The sequence below is a fragment of the Delphinapterus leucas genome, chromosome X (genome assembly GCF_059928025.1).
Source record: "Delphinapterus leucas isolate spDelLeu-1000000601 "Yukka" chromosome X, BTC_Dleu_Yukka2, whole genome shotgun sequence".
Lineage (NCBI taxonomy): Eukaryota > Metazoa > Chordata > Mammalia > Artiodactyla > Monodontidae > Delphinapterus > Delphinapterus leucas.
In genome coordinates, this window is record NC_143150.1 from 67,893,374 (window position 1) to 67,900,069 (window position 6,696).

The window sequence follows — 6,696 nt, forward strand, 5'->3', positions numbered from 1 at the left end:
AAAATACAGAAATAGACCCATATAAAGATTCTCAACTGATTTTTACACAAAGATACAATGGTAATTCAATGGAGAAAATAGTCTTCAACAAATAGTGATAGAATAATTGGACATACCTATACTATTACACCTCACAACATATGCAAAACTTAACTCAAAATGGATCATAGACCTAAATGTAAAATGTAAAACTATAAAAATCTTAGAAGAAAATGTAGGAGAAAATCTTTATCACTTTGAGTTAGGCAAATAGTTCTTAGATATGACATCAAAAGTAATATACATAAAAGAAAAAATTTACAAATTGGACTTCAACAAAATTAAAAATGTATTCTCTGAGAAGAACATTGTTAAGAGAATAAAAAGACAAGCCACTGACTGGGAGAAAATATTTGCAAAACACATATCTGATAAAGGACTTGTATCCAGAAAATGTAAAGTGCTCTAAAATGTCAAAAGTAAGGAAACCAACACAATAAAGTAATGGGCAAAAGTTTTCAATGGACACTTCACCAAAGAAGTGGAAATAAACATAAGAAAACATGCTTGATGGGGTTGCCAAGATAGCAGAGTAAGAAGACCCTGAACTTATCTACTCCGATAGACACACCAGAATTACAACTACTTACAGAGTAGCTATCTATGAGAAAGACCTGAAACCTAGCAGAAAAGATTTCCTACAACTAAAGACATAAAGAAGGAACCACAATGAGATGGGTAGGAGGGGCAGAGATGCAGTATAGTCAGAATCCACACCCCCAGGTCAGCGACCACAAATGGGAGGAATATCACAGTCCTAGAGATTGTCCCCAAGGAGCAAGGGGTCTGACTGCCATGTCAGGCTCCCCAGCCTGGGCATCCTGCACTGGGAAAACAGGCTCCCAGAACATCTGACATTGAAAACTATCAGGGCTTAGGTTGAGAGAGCTGGAAGGCTGTAAGAAACAGACTCTGCTCTTAAAGGGCACATGCAAAATCCCACATGTTCCAAGTCCCAGGGCAGAGGCAGTAGTTTGAAAGGAGCCTGGGTCAGACCCACTTGTTGATCTTGGAGAGACTCCTGGAGAGGCAGGGGGGCAACTGCTACTCACCTGGGGAATGGAGACAGTGGCAGCAGCCATTAGGGACCTCATTCTATTATGATAATACCAGCACTGGCAAGCACCATTTTGGAATCCTCCTACCAGCCTGTTAGCACTGGGGACTCAGCCCCATCTACCAGCAGGCTGGCAGCAGCTCCAAACCCCTCAGGGCCACACAGCCAGCCATGTAGGAAGCCTAGCCCACACTTCAGTAGGCCCACAGCTACTGCACAAGGCATGGCCTCACAGCCAACCAGACTGGGATCAAGACCTACCCACCAACACAACCCCAGTAGTTAGCCCTGACACAACAGAATGGCACATGCAGCCCACATGGGGGCACCCCTAGAGCATATAGCACTGGTGTCCTGAGGGGAGCATGCTGCTGGGCCCCATAGGACGTCTCCTACATAAGGTCACTTCTCCAAGATCGGGAAACATAGAAATAAAAACAGCAAATTAGGCAAAATGAAGTGACAGAGGAATATATTCCAAACAAAGGAACAAGATAAAACCCCAGAAGAAGAACTAAATGAAATGAAATGGAGATAGGCAATCTACATGATAAAGAGTTCAAGGTAATCATAATAAAGATGTTTAACAAACTCAAGAGAAGAATGGATGAACACAGTGAAAATTTCAACAAAGGGTTAGAAAATGTAAAGAAGAGTCAAATACAGTAGAAGAATACAATAACAGAAATTAAAAAACACTAGAAGGAGTCAACAATGGATTAGATGACACAGAGGAATGGATCAGAGATCTAGATGAAACAGCATAGTGGAAGTCACCCAAGCTGAACAAGAAAAAGAAAAAAAGGGCTTTTAAAAAAATGAGGATCGTATAAGAGACCTCTGAGACAACATCAGCATACTACATTCTCATTATAGGGATCACAGAAAGAGAAGAGATATAGATAAAGGGTTAGAGAACTTATTTGAAGAAATAATAGCTGAAAACTTCCCTAACCTGGGAAAGGAAAAGACATCCAGATTCAGGAAGCACAGAGGGTCCCAAACAAGATGAACACAAAGAGGTGCACACCAAGACACATTATATCTAAATGGCAAAATTAAAATGAGAATCTTAAAAGCAGCAACAGAAAAGCAACATGTTATGTATAAGGGCACTCCCATAAAGCTATCATCTGACTTTTCAGCAGAAACTCTGCAGGCCAAAAGGGATTGGCACAATATACTGGAAGTGATGAAAGGAAAAAAGTTACAACCAAGACTACTCCACCCTGCAAAGTTCTCATTCAGATTTGAAGAAGTGATAAAGAGTTTTACAAAGCAAAAGCAAAAAGAGTTCAGCACCACTAAACCAGCTTAACAAGAAATGTTAAAGGCACTTCTCTAAGCAAAAAAGGCCACAACTAGAAATATGAAAATTATGAAAAGAAAAATCTCACTGGTAAAGGCAAACATGCAGTAAAGGTAGTAGAATAACCACTTATAAATCTAGTAGGAAGGTTAAAAGACAAAAGCAGTAAAATCATCTATATCCACAATAAGTAGTTATGGGACACACAGAACAAAAAGATGTAAAATATGATGCCAAAAACAAACACTGGGGGTGGGGAGGAGTAGAAATGTAAGATGGTTAGAATGCACTTGAACTTAAGAGATCATCAACTTAAAATAATCACATATATAGAGAGAGGTTGTTATATATGTACCTCATGACAACTACAAACCAAAACCATATAATAGATACATACACAAAAAAGAGAAACACTAAAGGTAGTCATTAAATTATCAGGGAAGACAGCAAATGAAGAAGGGAACAACAACAAAAAGAGCTACAAAACCAACCCCAAAACAGTTCACAAAATGGCAATAAGTAATACCTATCAATAATTACTTTAAATGTAGATAGAGTAAATGCTCCAATCTAAAGACATAGAGTGGCTGAATGGATTAAAAAGCAAGACCCATGGGCTTCCCTGGTGGCACAGTGGTTGAGAGTCCGCCTGCCGATGCAGGGGACACGGGTTTGTGCCCCGGTCTGGGAGGATCCCACATGCCGCGGAGAAGCTGGGCCCGTGAGCCATGGCCGCTGAGCCTGCATGTCTGGAGCCTGTGCTCCGCAACGGGAGAGGCCACAACAGTGAGAGGCCTGCATACCGCAAAAAGAAAAAGAAAAAAAAACAAGACCCATACACATGCTCCCTACAAGAGACTCAACTTCATATCTAAAGCCACACACAAACTGAAAGTAAGGAGATGGAAAAATGTATTCCATGCAAATGGAAGCTAAAAGAAAGCTGGGGTAGCAGTACTTGCATCAGACAAAATAGATTTTAAAACAAAGTGTAAGAGTGTTACAAGAGACAAAAAAGGACCTCAACATAGTAGCACCTAAATACATAAAGCAAATATTAACAAACATAAAGGAGAACTTGACAGTAATGCAATAATTGTAGGGAAATTTACCACCCCACTTACATCAATAGACAGATCATCCACACAAAATCAATAAACGCTGGCCTTAAATACGAATATGTTCAATAATATTGTAATAACTTTCTATGGAGACAGATGGTTACTAGACTTATCAGGGTGATAATTTCATAATGTATACAAATGTCAGATCACCATGTAGTACACTTGAAGCTAACATAATGTTGTACATCAACTATATTTCAATTAAAATAAATTAAAATTGATTGTGAATAGTCTATGAAATTAGTGCCAAAAGTCTTTGTTAAAATATAGTCATTCACATTTGAAAATTGGTAGTATGGAAGTGGAGTTACTTTTAAAAAACAGATATCCGTGGGACTTCCCTGGTGGTGCAATGGTTAAGAATCTGACTGTCAATGCAGGGACATAGGTTCGAGCCCTGGTCCAGGAAGATCCCACATGCCGTGGAGCAACAAAGCCCTTGCACCACAACTACTGAGCCTGTGCTCTAGAGCCTGCGAGCCACAACTCTGAAAGCCCGCACACCTGCGCGCCACAACCACTGAAGTTCGTACATCATAACTACTGAAGCCCACGTGCCTAGAGCCCGTGCTCCACAACGAGAAGCCACCGCAATGAGAAGGCCATGCACCGCAACGAAGAGTAGCTCCTGCTCGCCGCAACTAGAGAAAGCCCACACACAGCAACGAACACCCAACTCAGCCAAAAAATAAATTTTTTTAAAACAAAAAAAACTTTTTTAATAAATAAATAAAATATAGATATCCATTGAGGAGGCGGGGGGGAAGGAAAGCTGCTCAATATCACTAGCCATTAAGAAAATGCAAATTAAAACACAAGGAGATTCCTTTATACCCATACTGGAATGGGTAATTTTGTTTTTACATAGGGATAATTCCAAGTGCTGATAAGGATGCAGAACAATTGGAACTCTCATACATTTCTTGTGGGGTTGCAAAATAGCTCAGGTACTCTGAAAAACAGTTTGACAGTTCCTTATAAAGTTTCTTACAACGTTAAATATACACTTACCATATGACCCAGTAATCCTACTCCTGCATATTTCCCCTAGAAAATGAAAACCTGTGTTCACACAAAAATCTGTATATGAATGGTTATACCAGCTTTATTTATACTAGCCCAAACCTGGAAAACAAAAGAAATGTCCTTCAATGGGTAAAGAGTAAACTACCAAACGTAAAATAGATAGCTAGTGGGAAGCAGCCACATAGCACAGGGAGATCAACTCCGTGCTTTGTGACCACCTAGAGGGGTGGCATAGGGAGGGTGGGAGGAGGGAGACGCAAGAGGGAAGAGATATGGGAACATATGTATATGTATAGCTGATTCACTTTGTTATAAAGCAGAAACTAACACACCATTGTAAAGCAATTATACTCCAATAAAGATGTAAAAAAAAAGAGTAAACAAAGTATACTACGCAGCAATCTTTTGATTTGATGAACAATTGATACTTATAGCAACATAGACGAACCTAAAATGCATTATTGTAAGTGAAAAAATCCCAGTTCATAGCACAGGGAATGTCATCAATAATATTGTAATAACCTTTGTATGGTGCATAATCTATAAAAATATCAAATCACTATGTTGTATACCTGAAACTAATATAATATTGTAAGTCAACTATACTTCAATTTAAAAAAACAAAAATATTTTTTTAAAGGCTATGTGCTATATGATTCCATTTGTATGAAATTTTGGAAAAGGCAAAAATACATAGAGAGAAAACAGATTGGTGGTTGCCTGGCTTAGGGGGCTGAGGAAGTTCTACATTGTATCTGAGATGGTGGTTACAAGATTCCACCCATGTGTAAAAGCTCGCAGAACTGTAAACCAAACAGAAGTTAATTTTAATACATTTAAATTTAAAAATTAAAAAAATCCTTCTCTCATGCTTCTCTGGAACTTCCTACACCCTTTTTCCCCCCACCCCTACCATCAGACATCTCCTTCTTAAGACAGTGTCTTCCCAAACTTTGCTAGGTTTTCTCCTGACCATCACATAAATCTACTCATTCCTTAGGGAATCTACCCATTTCTTGGCTAAAGGACATATGTATGCTGATAACTATTGGATATGTATCTCCAGCCCAGAACTCTTTACTGAGTTCCAGACCTGAATAACCAAGTGCCTTTCAATTTCACCCACCCCAAAATCCATTTCCTGTTTTGTTCCTTCTCCTTCATCTCCCACTCACATCTAATTATTCACTGAGGTGTGTTGATTGTACTTCCTAAATATCTCTGGAAGCTGTGTACTTTTTCTAGCCTGATTACCATGACCCCAAACCATGTGTCTGTCATCTGTGTTACTGCAATAGCTTTTTAACTGATTTTCCTGATTCCCGTCTTGCCCCTCTTCCAGTCCATTCTCCATATTGCAGCTAGAATGATGAAAAACTTAAATCTGTGTAATGGCTCTTTTGTTGGCTTCAGCATAGTCTGAACTCCTTAACATGGCTTACAAGACCTTTTATGATCCAGCCCCTGCTCATCTCTCCAGATTCTTAACTCTGAAGCTTCTTCTCCACCAGTTCTATCCCCACATTCTATACTTGAGCCACACCTCAACTTCTTTCAGCCCCTCAACCATGCCACTGATGCTTCCCATGATTGGGATGCTTCCTCAGCAACCTCCCACCTCCTCCATTCCAGTCTCCTTCAGCTGGCTATATAGTATTTATTCTCTAGGTTTCAGCCTCCACATCATTTACTCGGGTGTATCACTGACTGATGTCTTTTGGGTGCCACCATAACATTATGAGAGCCCTTTTATTCTGTGTTGTAATAGCCTACTTACTTTTCTGTTGCCCAAACTAGATTGTAAGCTCCTTGAGAGCAGTCACTATGTCTTGTTCACATTTAAGTGCCAGCTTCTAGCACAATGCCTGGCACATGGTAAGTATTCAATAAATATTTGTCAAATGAATGAATGAGAAGAAGGGGGCATGGAAAACAGTCTCTGAGATGATAGGTCATTTTTTTCTTTATCCCTTTCTATAGTTTCCAATTATTCTATGATGAACATGAATTGCTTTTATAATAAAAAAATACTTTAAGAAATTCCCTGGAGGTCCAGTGGTTAGGAGTCAACACTTTCACTGCCGTGAGCCCATTTTCAATCCCTGGTCAGGGAACTAAGATCCCACAAGCCACACGGCATG

General features: G+C 39.5%; 1 protein-coding gene across 2 annotated transcripts in view; it reads left to right on the forward strand.

The window, feature by feature from the left end:
* The window catches only part of ZDHHC15 (zDHHC palmitoyltransferase 15), a 149,429-nt gene that overhangs the window by 118,849 nt on the left and 23,884 nt on the right, over nt 1-6,696 (forward strand). The gene's annotated exons all lie outside the window — the stretch shown is intronic.